At 37.2% G+C, this 13,259-nt stretch overlaps 1 long non-coding RNA gene across 1 annotated transcript in view; it reads left to right on the top strand.

Annotated features, from left to right (window-relative positions):
• The window catches only part of LOC108532452 (uncharacterized), a 30,218-nt gene extending 17,871 nt beyond the window's left edge, over nucleotides 1-12,347 (top strand). The window contains exons 2-3 of the long non-coding RNA XR_001886451.1: nucleotides 10,826-10,888; nucleotides 11,425-12,347. This is a non-coding gene — a long non-coding RNA (uncharacterized LOC108532452). The remainder of the gene's footprint in view (nucleotides 1-10,825; nucleotides 10,889-11,424) is intronic.
• Nucleotides 12,348-13,259: the final 912 nt, after the last annotated feature.

Genomic DNA, 13,259 nt, shown 5'->3' with positions numbered 1-13,259 from the left:
ATCCCTCCCCCCTCCCCATGATAGGCCCCAGTGCGTGATGTTCCCCTTCCCGAGTCCAAGTGATCTCATTGTTCAGTTCCCACCTATGAGTGAGAACATGCGGTGTTTGGTTTTCTGTTCTTGTGATAGTTTGAGGCAAGGTATGAGATTAGTAGCACCATGCTTCTAACTATGTTTGTATAAGCTGGTTTTAAAGCATTTTTTTAATGTGTCTAAAAGGTAAACATTATTGTTGATAGTCAATGAGCACATCTTAGTCTCATAACATGTGCACCTCTGTCAAATGTCACTTTTAAAAATGACGTATGACAACTTCTTTAATTGCTTTTGCTTTTTATCTTCTAAGATGGTCAGCAATCTTCGATTTTGTAAATCACCGGGAGCATGCTCTGTCCTAGCCCCTAATATTTGCAACAAGTCTCAAGAAAAGCTTTTTCCCCCAAAACTTAGCCAACTCCAGTCATAGTTTAATTAATAAATATCTGAACTGGTAACCACCTCCTCAGCAATGAGAAGTTTAAATCCTGGGAACTAGCAGAGAGTTGCCAGAAGAGGTTGAACAGGGAAGCAGTTTCTGTGCTTTTTATGATTTGTGTTTTCAAATTGTTGGGAATAAACAGCAGACAATTTTTTTTTTATTATACTTTAAGTTCTAGGGTACATGTGCATAACGTGCAGGTTTGTTACATATGTATACTTGTGCCATGTTGGTGTGCTGCACCCATCAACTCGTCAGCACCCATCAAGTCATCATTTGTATCATCATAGAGAGGAAATATACTCTAAAACATCTTACCATGAAGAAATCTTTCATTGCTTCAGGATTCTTTAAAATTATTGTGGCTCCAAAGTGATTTATTATTAGATGCACTAAACCATGTAAGTCAATGTTATCTTGCAGTTCAAACACATCAGATAACAGGAAACACTAAATAACACCAGAGCAGTTGTAAAGAACAACTCAGGAGAATTACAAAAGGCATCCTTAGATTTGATCTTTATGTATACATTACACTATGCCTGCCTATTTTAATTAAAATCACTATGTTATACAAAAGTTGATTAGTCATAAAGTAAAATTGCTATCAAGGGAAAATTCTTATTTTACTATTACATGATTCTTGCCATTATAACATGACACAAAATACTTGCAGTTCTGATGATAAAAACACATTGGGATACAGATCTGAGAATGCATAACTTTTATATGTGTAAAACTCTGATAAAGCCACACCAAAGCTGCGTGCTGTGTTGAGTGGTTTGAAAATATGTCTTCAAGAATCTTCAAACAATTTATTATTTTGCCAAAAAATCCTAAAACAAAACAAAACAAAACAAGTTTGTCATTAAAGGAAAGGTTATGAAAATAACAGGAGAACATGAATCAGTTGAGCTCTGAGTTATTCAAACTACTTGATTTTTAAAAAGGATTTCAGACCTATAAGGACATTTCTGAAGAGACAGTTAGATACACATCTCTCAGATTAAGATATTGAAGAAAACATTTTTTTTTCAGTCTGGGTCCTAGTAAATGACATTTTCTTACTATCTCTTTGTCATCTTTTTTACAGACTCAGAGCTCTTGCTGTGGCATTGACCAAAATAGGTAGCAAAGGAGACATCAATAAAGAACAGTATCTACTCGGGAGGCTGAGCCAGGAGAATGGCGTAAACCCGGGAGGCGGAGCTTGCAGTGAGCTGAGATCTGGCCACTGCACTCCATCCTGAGTGACAGAGCCAGACTCCGTCTCAAAATAAAAAAAAAAAAAAAAAAAAAAAAAAAAAAAATTATTAGTATTCCTTATAATCATACATGCAAGTCCTCAAATAGCATATGATATCCGATGTTACTATTCTTTCTCTTCTTCCAGTTGACTAGAAGAGGTCTACAATTTACAATGCAGATATTGAAGGCTAATCAGGGGCATGAATAGTTTATTCAAGCATTTGACAAAACATAACTCCATTTCCCAATAGGAAGTTGAGGTCCCTGGCAAACTTTAAAAGACTTTTGTTTTAAATTTAAAAACTTATTTTGGGAAATACTTTCAAACATACAAAATAGTTACATGAATATATATTCACATATAAATGTATATTTGATTAGTTCTTTACTTTCTGTCATAAAAAGTTGTTGCTAGCTTATCTTATCCTTAGCCTTCCCTAGCCCTGGAAATAGCCTCTTAGGAATTTTGCTTCTTTTTAGTGGAAAATGGTACTAGAGATCAAAGTCTGAGCATGAGTTGTGCTCATTACTACTGAAGTATCATTGCTTCTTATCAGTTCAATTCATTCATGTTTGAGAAAGAACTATGAAATATGAGCATGTATACAAATACATGTGCATACCTGCAAATAAACACAAACACTCGTGTGTGTGTATATATAGATATATTAGAATGCATGCACACACACACCTACATACATACATGTATATACATTCTACTAATGAGCCCATCCTTGGATTACTTTTAGATTAAATGTAAGAAATATTTATGAAATGCTCACCATGAACTGCTTTGTGAACATTTTTCCAGTCATCTTTTGTTGAATGACTGTCATCTTTGAGTAGATTATCCTATTACTTTTTCATTTCCGCACTATCCTTAATTTTGACCTCTTATTTCCTACTTTCCTTTTGCTGTGTCTTTAAGGTCTACACCCTTATTTATATATCTGATTCTGTTCTAGAACTGATGCATCTTCAGGGATGCCACTTCTGGTACTCCACACTTTCAGGTTCCTTTTCTGTGGTTAGTTCTATGGACTACCACATTCTAAAGCATGTTCAGGATATTATCATTTATTTTTGCACATATTCTTTCTGAGTATGATTTTGTCTGTGCTTCCTCTTAGTTCTTTGTTCTCCTCTGCTCTTATGCATGGAGAATTGTTCGTCTTTTCTCCTCTGTTCTCACATCTGCACATTTGTAGCCCAGAGTGAGCAGTGGGAGAGCCACTGGAAATTGTTTTTGCTTTTTTTCCTCCAATTTTCAGGTAATTGTAAAGTTGCATTTTTCTGTCTCCCCAAAATGCTAAAAGTATTGGTTTTGTGTGGTTAATTTGCTTTTATGGTTGTTTTAATGGAGAGTCATTTTTAGGGTGGGAGAAAGAAGGTGTTTAAAATTCTATTCTAATTTAAATTCTATTTAAAATTAGGCAACAGCCATTGTTCTCCAAACCTGGAACTTCATCAAAAGTTATTATTTTAGTTTAGTTTAGTTTCATTTATTTGAGATGGAGTCTCACTCTGTCACCCAGGCTGGAGTGCAGTGGCTCAATCTCAGCTGACTGCAACCTCTGCCTCCTGGCCTCAAGTGATTCTTCTGCCTCAGCCTCCCAAGTAGCTGGGAATATAGGCATGTGTCACCATACCTGGCTAAATTTTTTTGTATTTTTAGTAGAGATGGGGATTCACCATGTTGACTGGGTTAGTCTCGAAGTCCTGACCTCAGGTGATCCACCTGGCTGGGCCTCCCAAAGTTCTGGGATTACAGACATAAGCCGCCTTACTTGGCCATTATTTTCAGCCTTGAGAATGAATCAGTATGGACTTGAAGTGGGTAGAACTGTAATCTCAAAAATTATGAAATCCTATTGGTCAGATTTGAAGGTATGGATAGAAATAGGGAAATGAAAAAGTGAAATGAGAATCATATTGCTATTCTTTAGGGTTTTAGATTCCTGCTTAGAGATACAAAGCCAGGTTTAAGAACAAAAATAGATAAAGCACAAAAAAAAAATTCAGTGATAAAGTAGATGAAGCTGCATAAATTCATTGGTTCCTTTTACTAGTCAATGGATCAGATAGATCTGCTTCTGAGAAAACCATCAGAATAGCTTGGCAGTAGGGAAAGTTTCACATTTACACGCTTTCAATGACAAACTCATCATTGTCTCAACGTTTGCACTCTTACTTCCAGAACTTAGGCTTTTTGTCTCTTCTGGTATTCATCAGAAAGTTGTGTTTTTATTTCTTATCTTATATTAATAAATGCTTATCTATCAGTAAATTCTTACCTTTAGAGTCATTAAGGGAGAGGTGAACATCAGGTGTACTTCTATTTAAGCTTTTGATGCAATATTTAAAGTCAAACGAAGATGAATAAATTTTTTACTTTCATAGAAGCTATAATTGAAAGTAGTTTCATGTCTTTTGCAAAACTATGAAAATATTACCAGAATAGAATAAAATACTTTTATAGAAATGACTCTTCAGGTTTAAATATTTTTGGAGTTAGAACTGTGAGCCAGATGCTAAGATATTCAACTAATCTGAGGGGAGTGATCAGGAGGTCAGAAATTGAAAGGGACCAGGTGGGAGATATGGGTAGTGCAGCCATATGGCTGAAGGTCAGGGGAGTGGGGATGATAAGGAGAGCAGAGGAGTAATAGACTGGAAAAGCACTGGGGAGTAAGGTTGTTTTTGATCATCTCCCAAACCAAATGATTTTGGCAAATCAGCAGCATTTAACATAATAGAGCTTCCAGAGAAATGGTCCCTTAAACAAGAGCCAAGTGGAGGGAATATTCTCTAATCTGTAGTAATTTGGCTATTTTCTAGGAAGTACAAGATAGGTGAGTGTTGGCACATTGAGGTCAGAGAGGCTTGAAGCACAATATGGAAGAAAACTAAGGATGGTTGGGATGGGAGGAATCATGGATGACCTTTTCTCACATTTCAAACAGAAATCACATGCAAAGTAGCTTTAATGCAGGCACAGGTAAGTCTTCCATTTGAGTCTGAAGTTTAGAGAATGGCCCAGGCAAGGGGCTGTAGTAGAAACAGATATCTTATCAGAGGGCACTGAGGCAGACACAGGCAGAAGTCTCTGGTTGAGTAAATGACCCAGCATGTGGGCTTGCAAACAAACCTATGCAGGTAAAGACCCAGATGAAGCAGGAGAGCCACATCTAACCTACTGTGAGCTTTAGTTCTTTTCTTTCAGCAGTGTCTTGATGCTAAATGCCAATCCACTGTCTTCTAGCCTCCAGAAATGTAAATTAGATATTCAATGACAATGTCCTTATTTTTTCCATTACTTAAATTATAGTATGATATACCTAGATAAATGTTCTTTGTTAGCAATTCAGTGTGAATTCCAGTGCAATCTTTCAATCTGTAGACTTAGGGTTTTCTTTAGTTCAGAGATAATGTCCTCTACTGTGACATAATTAATGCACCCTCTCCATCCTTTTTATCTTCTAGAACTCTTATTATTCAATATTAAGTTCACTTTTTCCAAGCCAGGTGTGGTGGCTTATGCTTGTAATCCCAGCACTTTGGGAGGTCAAGGCAGGTGGATCACTAGAGGTCAGGAGTTTCAGACCAGCCTGGCAAACATGGTGAAACCCCAACTCTACTAAAAATACAAAAATTAGCCAGGCACGGTGGTAGACTCCTGTAATCCCAACTGCTGGGGAGTCTGAGGCACGAGAATCGCTTGAACTCAGGAGGCGGAGGTTGCAGTGAGCTGAGGTCGCATCACTGCACTCCAGCCTGGGCAATAGAGCAATACTCAGTTTCAATAATAATAACAATAAATTAATTAATTAAGTTTTTCATCATTATTTTTTTCTACGTTTTGCCTCTACTTTGAAATGTTTTTTTTTCTATTCTACCTTCTAGACTACTGAGGCTCACTTGAATGGGAGGCAGGTTTCACTAGGGTCATTTTCAACTTCAGTTCATCCACTGAATTGTTCAACTGTGAACAATTGTGTTCACCATGTTAGTGTGCTACATTTTAATTTTGTAAGTTCTGTTATTAGTGTTTTAAATTTGGGCTCTCAGTTGTCATTTACATGTGTTCTATCCATTCTGACTGACATTTTTAGATGGTGAGATAGATGGTTAGTCCCTCTGTCTTTAACTCAAGTATAGTAATAGATGAAGCATAATAGATGGAGTGTGTGGTTGCAATTCACAATTGGTAGATTTCCAAACAGCTTTTTCTCCCCTGTAACCTGATCTCAGACACAGAAGCAGGCCTGTTGACCATATGCACCTGAAGTACCTGGAAGGTGTCCCTAATGGGAATCTGTCTGCTCCCTGGTTTTCTTAAGTTTTCACAGTGTCAGTGTCATGGAAATCTTGATCAAATCGTTTGGTTCCTGTAGGCATTTTGGGGTCCAGGGAATTCGTTAAACTTGTTATACATAGGGTTATTGTCAAATGGTATTCTTTCCCTCCTTCCTGAAGAGGTGCTGTCTGTATACCTCAGAGTGTCAGGGTCTTCCCAGGCTATGCTACTTCTGGCTTCAGGTTAAGGCTCCCAAATAATGTCTCCAGCTCCTTGCCCGGACCACCATGAAGAAAGGTCTGCTCCAGTTATCTGTAATGAGATTCTAGAGTAAGGGTACTGATGAAATACAGGACACCCAGTTAAATTTGAGTTTCAGATAATTTTTTATTAGGTTGGTGCAAAAGTAATTGCAATTTTTGCGATTAAAAGAATGGCAGCACTTTGGGAGGCCGAGGCGGGTGGATCACGACATCAGGAGATTGAGACCATTCTGGCCAACGTGGTGAAACCCTGTTTCTACTAAAAATATAAAAATTAGCCGGGCATGGTGGTGCATACCTGTAATCCCAGCTATTCGAGAGGCTGAGGCAGGATAATCAACCTCCATTGGGAGGCAGAGGTTTCAGTGAGCCGAGATAGCGCCACTGCAGTCCAGCCTGGTGACAGAGTGAGACTCCATCTCAAAAAAAAAAAGAGAGATAAAAACACAATTACTTTTGCACCAACCTAGTGTAAGTCTGTCCCAAATATTGTATGGGACATACTTACAGTGAAAAAAAAAAAAAAAACCAAAAAAATAAAACAGCATTTGTTGATTATCTGAAATTTAAACTTAACTGACTAAATATCCTGTATTTGTATTCCCTAAATCTGGCCACTTTGTCACAGAACTCAAGGCCATCTTGCACACAGCTGCTTGTGGGGTCAGGCAGAGGGCTGATGCAGGAGGGGAAGCTAGGTTGATCTTGAGAGAGGAGGGGGAAAAGGTGCAATTGTTATCGCCATTTTCCCAAATCTCTTTTTCTGCAATCTCCTACTTTCCTTTCCACGTTGACTATTATGTATATTCTGTAGAATAAACAAGATTTTATGAGGTGACTCAGAAAGTAAAACGACTATAATAAAATGTTCCCATTAGAATCATGTGTCTGTGAATAAAATATTTTAAATATTTTGGTTTCTTTTCTACATCAATGATTTTATTTTTATTGTGTTAGGTCACAAAGCAAAATCTAGCAGTACACTATTTAAAAAACACATTTAAAGTGGATAATTAAAGAAAATAATTAAAATAAAAGGATACCAAACAAAGAGAAATAAAATATTTTAAAAGAAAAGGTAAGAGTGGAAAATCAGTATTAGGTTATTAGCAATTTGAGTCTAACATCATCATAAAGGATAAAAAAGTGCAAAATTTATTATAATATAATAAGAGCACAATTTTTTGAGAAACTATATTAGCCATAAATTTGCATATTATAAACATAATAGCTAAAAATCACAAAGACAATAAATGTGAGAAATATATGACTAGAATATATGACTAGAAATACATGTATAATGGAGAGCTGCCCTATGTGCAGAGGGACAAGTTTAGCGACCAAAAGAATAGCAAAATAAAGTGGATACTTTAAAAAGGGAATTATTTTTTTAAGATGAAGAGTTATAGCATTTTTCCTGAAGGAGTTGTATAATAAGGAGTGCTTTCTTAGATTACTGGTGGAAATATAAAGCATCACAAGAGTTTGGAAAAGTAATTGGGCAGCAGCTATCAAAATTGAACTTTCAAAAATCTTTTGACCCAGCAACCTCATTAGCTGAAATCTTTTCCATAGAAAGGAAAGCAGTAATATATGAAGTCAGATAGATAGGAATGTTTACTCTGGTACTGTTTGCAATGACAAAAGATGGAAATTAAATGAATAACCCAATATAAAAATAAAATTTTACCCTTACTAAAGAATATATATTAGTTGAAAAGAAGGAAATTGCAGGAGTTATTAGCTGAAAGAGAAAATGAAAATGTAGAAAAAAAATATATAATATGATGTAATTTTATTTATTTTATATATCACTCACTATATAAATGTGCATAGGGTTGAGTGAATAACCATGAATTTGCTTTACATTGGTGGGTATGAGGGACTATATTGCAGGTGGAAGGAGAGAGAAAAAAATCAGAGAGGAAAGCCAAACAGAAGATGAAAAAATGATGAATCCTACCCCACAATGAAAACATAACATGATCACATATATGAACTTATGTGAACATATATATTTCCTTTTGTGTAAATCAATTAAATTAATTGGCTAATTAAAAAACTCTCTGGATTCTTGCCCAATATATGCCATGACAGGAAAATCTTTGTTATAGTTTTTGATCTCAGAAGTTATCTTTCTTCTCCCTCTCCTTTGTGATTCCTATTTATCTGTGACGTTGATGAAAGTTGCCACCCTCAAAAATTCCGGGGCAGAAGTAGGCATCTGCTTGCCAGCCAGGAGTCCACACATGATTGTTTTCAAGTTTGTTTCTCTCTTTTCCTTTCCCTCCTTCCCAAGCATTTCCTGCACAGCTCTGTGTCAGGTATGGTAGCTCAGAAAACTCTATCACTTGATCTCACTTTTCAAGGAGCCCACAGTACAGTCAGAGACACAAGACATGTACATCCTAAAATACTGCAACTTTAAGATAAACCAAAGCAAATGCCCACATGAGCTAGGACATAATTAAGCAACATACATACCACCTAAATAATAAGCCAAATAATACAATTCATAGGAGGGGGAATTTCCCATGTGCTGGAGTAATCAAAAGAGAATTCATTGAGGCTATTAGGACAAGAACTAGATTTCTGCAGTGTGTGGATGAGAGTAAGGAGTGTAGAAGTATTCCATGTAAGCATGTCTTCTGAAAAAGAAACCGAACACTCCCTAGAAACCAATGAAGAAACACCATGAAGAAACATTAGCATCCTGTTATTTGGTAAAAGTGTCAGCATTCAGTTTTTTTTTTTTTTTTTTTTTTTTTTTTGTTTTTTTTTGCGACGGGAGTCTCGCCTCCTGCTCGCACCAGGGCTGGAGTGGCAGTGGCTGGATCTCAAGCTCCCACTTGCGACCCGCCTTCCCGGGTTACGCATTCTCCATGCTTCAACCTCCCGATATAGGCTGGGCACTACAGGCGCCCTGCCACCGTCACCCCGGCTAGTTTTTTGTATTTTGTTAGAGAGAAGCGGGTTTCACCGTGTTAGCCCAGGAATGGGTCTGGATCTCCTGGACCTCGTGATCCGCCGTCTCGGCCTCCCAAAGTGCTGGGATTACAGGCTTGAGCCACCGCGCCCGGCCAGCATTCAGTTTTAATGAGAGTGTCTGTCCTCAAAAGGACAACGTTTTGCTAAATAAACCTATGTCCTACTGCTCACTGCACCGAGGCCTGAGAACAGGTCTACTCAATATGAGATTTCCTTGAGCAGAGTAATAGGTAATATTTTCTGGATTGTCACGATGTTCCAGGCACTGCTGTAAGTATCCTTTTTCTCTCTCCAGTACTTTTGTGAGATTGCTACTGTTATTATCTTTATTTAGAGGTAAGGAGACTGAGTCACGGGAAGGCTAATCCTTGCTCAGAGTCACATTGTTAGTGAGATTGGAGCCTGGGCTCATAATCACTCTGCTGACTGTCACTTTCAGTGGTGACCATATTACAAGGCAGTGTCAGAGTGGCTGTTAGACAGGATGTGGCAACAGCTTCATTATATGAGAATACACTTTTAATGATATTTATGAAAGTGAGATTCTAGTCATACAAACCAACTTCCTACTGCATCAGAAAAATTCCTGTAGGACTAGTGGCAATTAATGAAAGGAATCTTTAGATTCCTTCACTAAGCAGTGTGGTGGGAATGTTCTAGGGTACACATGGCATATATTAATACTTGCTGTAGAATTTAGACAACTGTCAGCCCATGTGGGAGCTCATGTTTAAACTAATTTAAAATAAATGAGTAATTAACATTTCATGAGCTAATGAATCAAACATTTTGCTAAATGAAAAAAATCGTGTCTGCAATTCAGCCTTCAATCTTGACTACAAATCCTGTAATTCAATTTTTTAAAAAAAGCTCTTCAGTCTTTTCTTGATTAAATAACAACTTTTTGCTTTTCCTCTAAAACTATCTAGATTTCCATCACACACTACCCACTTAATACCCACTTGGGATAATAATGCATTTTGACTTGTTTCATGACTTTGTTCAGTTAGTGAATGAAATATACTGAATATTCTTCTCAGGATAATTTAAAATGTGCTCCATACTGAAAGTAAATCTGTAAATCTCTCTTTGAAAGGGTAGGGAAAGGAAAGTGAGTGGGGTTTAGAATAGGAGATTGCAAAAGGTCTTTCAACCTAATTGTTTAAAGATTGTTTTGATGTTTTCTATATATATGTGTGAATTTTATGAGGGTTTTTAAACAACATTTAAGCCCTGTGCTGAGTTCTTTACACAGAATACCCAAATAGACCTCCTGAAAATATTAGGTGGCAGTATTATTACCATCCCTAATGTAAATAGACCCACACATAAATTCAACATTTATTGAGCGTCTATTATATGTCAGACATTGTGTTACACTGTGACATTTCTCCCTGTCACAGGTGGCCCAGATAGATGTCTTCACATTCCCTTCAGCTTGGCTCAACTTTAGTTAGGTTACTTCATGACTATAGGTCTCACCTCCCTTTCTCAGAGCATTTGCATTAGAAAACTTGGAATTCCTTTAAATTCTTTCTCTGTTCCTTTCAGAAGTAAATCTTCTACAACCCAGGAAAGTCTTATTCAAAGCCCTGAGAGCTATCTCTTCCAAAGGTAATCATCAAGAAAGATGAAGCCCCTATTTCTCTATCTCTGTGGGAGGGTAGGAGCCTTTATAAGTGCCAATTAACGAACACAGATGGCCTAGTCACATTAACCAATCTCCATTTCCCCTAATACTCTCCAATACTTTCCCACTAGCTCACCCTAGTGCTTAGAAGCTCTCCAGCCTTTTGTTTCAATTGGAGTTGAGTTTAATCTCTTTCTCTTATTACAATCATCTTGAATAGGCTTCCTTGCCTGTTTAACTGGTTCGGCATTTTTTTCCTATAGATCCATTCACATGGAATACATTATGAATGACTTGTAGGCCCCTAGAGTGGTACAATGTGTCAATGTGTGACCCTGGTCAGGCTATTTTCCAAAAAGGGGGTTTGGGTGAATTCAGATGTGACTGTTTTAAGTGCTATGTAAGAAAAGTACAAAGTACTATACGAGTTTTTAACAGTTAATTCCAGCCGAAGCTTCTAGGAATACTTTTTAAAAAATAAAAGATCACATCTCATTTCCATTGGGGATCTGTCTTGCAGCATAATTAGAACTGTGAAGGTGAAGACAATGGGTGTGACTTCTAGGTGGAAAGAACAAAGTGCAACCATCAAAGAGCTGTGACCACATGAGTGTGACAGAAGTAAAAGAATAAAAGGTGAACAATTGGACACTTCCCCCTTACAAAAGAGAAAAGAATCAAAGGGAAGTAGTCTCTGCAAGCTGAACTTCTTGACTACTGTGAGGCAGTAACAGTGAGTGGATGAGGGAAGAAGCCCAGAGAGTCCCTGTTTTGTTTTTCACTCAAAAAGTGATGCTATTAGCAAAGAGGAAAATAATTCATCACCAGTGTTTGGGCAAAGAAGCAGTAACACAAAACATGAGTAGACTGGGTTAGGGGGGCTTGGGGTGGAGTTCTGAATAACAGAAAAGATAAATCTGCAGGAATTATCTCTAGGGGTTCGTGGGTGCTTGTGTGTAGGAACATATCGAAAACAGTTTTTCAAGTTTTGCCAATAATTATCAACGGAATTGATCTTTTGATAGTTTTTGTAAATTTAATGAAATTATTTTTCAATTATTATTGTTTGTTGGATGACGCTTATTTGAAAGACACACTTACACAGGGACATAATCTTGAGGCTCCTGAGTATTACAAGGGCTTCATCAGGAACTGAAAAGGGTTAGTGCCAGCATGACTAAAATGTAGTGAAAGATGAGGAGGGTGGCATGAAACGAAACACATTAAGTAGAGAAGTTGGGTAAGGAAGAAGGCTGGGTGAGTGTAAGCAGCAGAATCTGAATTAAAACCCAGGTCTGAGTAATGCCAAAACATGCATTTTGAACAATAAATTTAATTGAACATTAGGCAAATGAACATTAAATAAGTGAGAGGAAACCATTCTACTCACCTGTGACTGAGAGCGTCTTTCAATTTTTCATCAGCATAGCCCCAAAACTGCAATAGTAGGCCATAGAATTTAGTATGAAGAAAATGCTCAAAGCTACTAAGTAAATGGCTTTTGAATAAATAAAAGAAAAAAGTGCAATTATGTGATTAATGCCTGTTCCTCTTATTTTATTGTGTACCCCAGGAGGCAAGAGCCCAGTTTTTGCTCTGCATCATGTTCTCAATAGCTAGCATGGTGTCTGATCTATGGAAGGCAGTCAGTGTTCATGGGAATGAATAAATGGATTAAATGCAATAATTGTTCCCAGTGACTAGCATGGTACCTGGCCTATGGAAGACACTCAGTGTTCATGTGAATGAATAAATGGACAAAATGCAGTAATTGTTCCCAGTGACTAGCATAATGCCTGGCCTATGGAAAGCACCCAGTGTTTATGTGAATGAATACATAAATGGACAAAATGCAATAACTGTTCCCAATGACTAGCATGGTGCCTGGTCCATGGAAGGCACTCCATGTCCAGATGAACGAATGAATAAATGGACAAAATTCGATAATTGTTCCCAATGACTAACACGGTGTCTGGCTTATGGAAGGCATTGAGTGTTCATGTGAATGAATAAATGAACAACATACAATGATTCCTCCCCATCAATTTTTTTTTTATTTTTAATTTTTATTTTTTGTGAGTATATAGTAGGTGTATATATTTATGGGGTGTATGAGACATTTTGATACAGGTATGCAATGTATAATAATTCCATCATGGAAAATGGGGTATCCATCCTGTCAAGCATTTATCCTTTGTGTTACAATCCAATTATACTCTATAGTTATTTAAAAATGTGCAATTAAATTATTAATGGCTATAGCCACTCTGCTGTGCTGTCAAATAGTAGATCTTATTTACTCTACTTTTTGAAAAATTTACCAATCTTTCCAACCTTCCCCTGACTCCCACTACC

The sequence above is a fragment of the Rhinopithecus bieti genome, unplaced genomic scaffold (genome assembly GCF_001698545.2).
Source record: "Rhinopithecus bieti isolate Rb0 unplaced genomic scaffold, ASM169854v2 scaffold_8307, whole genome shotgun sequence".
In the NCBI taxonomy this organism is placed as follows: domain Eukaryota; kingdom Metazoa; phylum Chordata; class Mammalia; order Primates; family Cercopithecidae; genus Rhinopithecus; species Rhinopithecus bieti.
The sequence above is the reverse complement of the archived record's forward strand: the minus strand, read 5'-3'. Positions and strand labels throughout refer to the sequence as shown.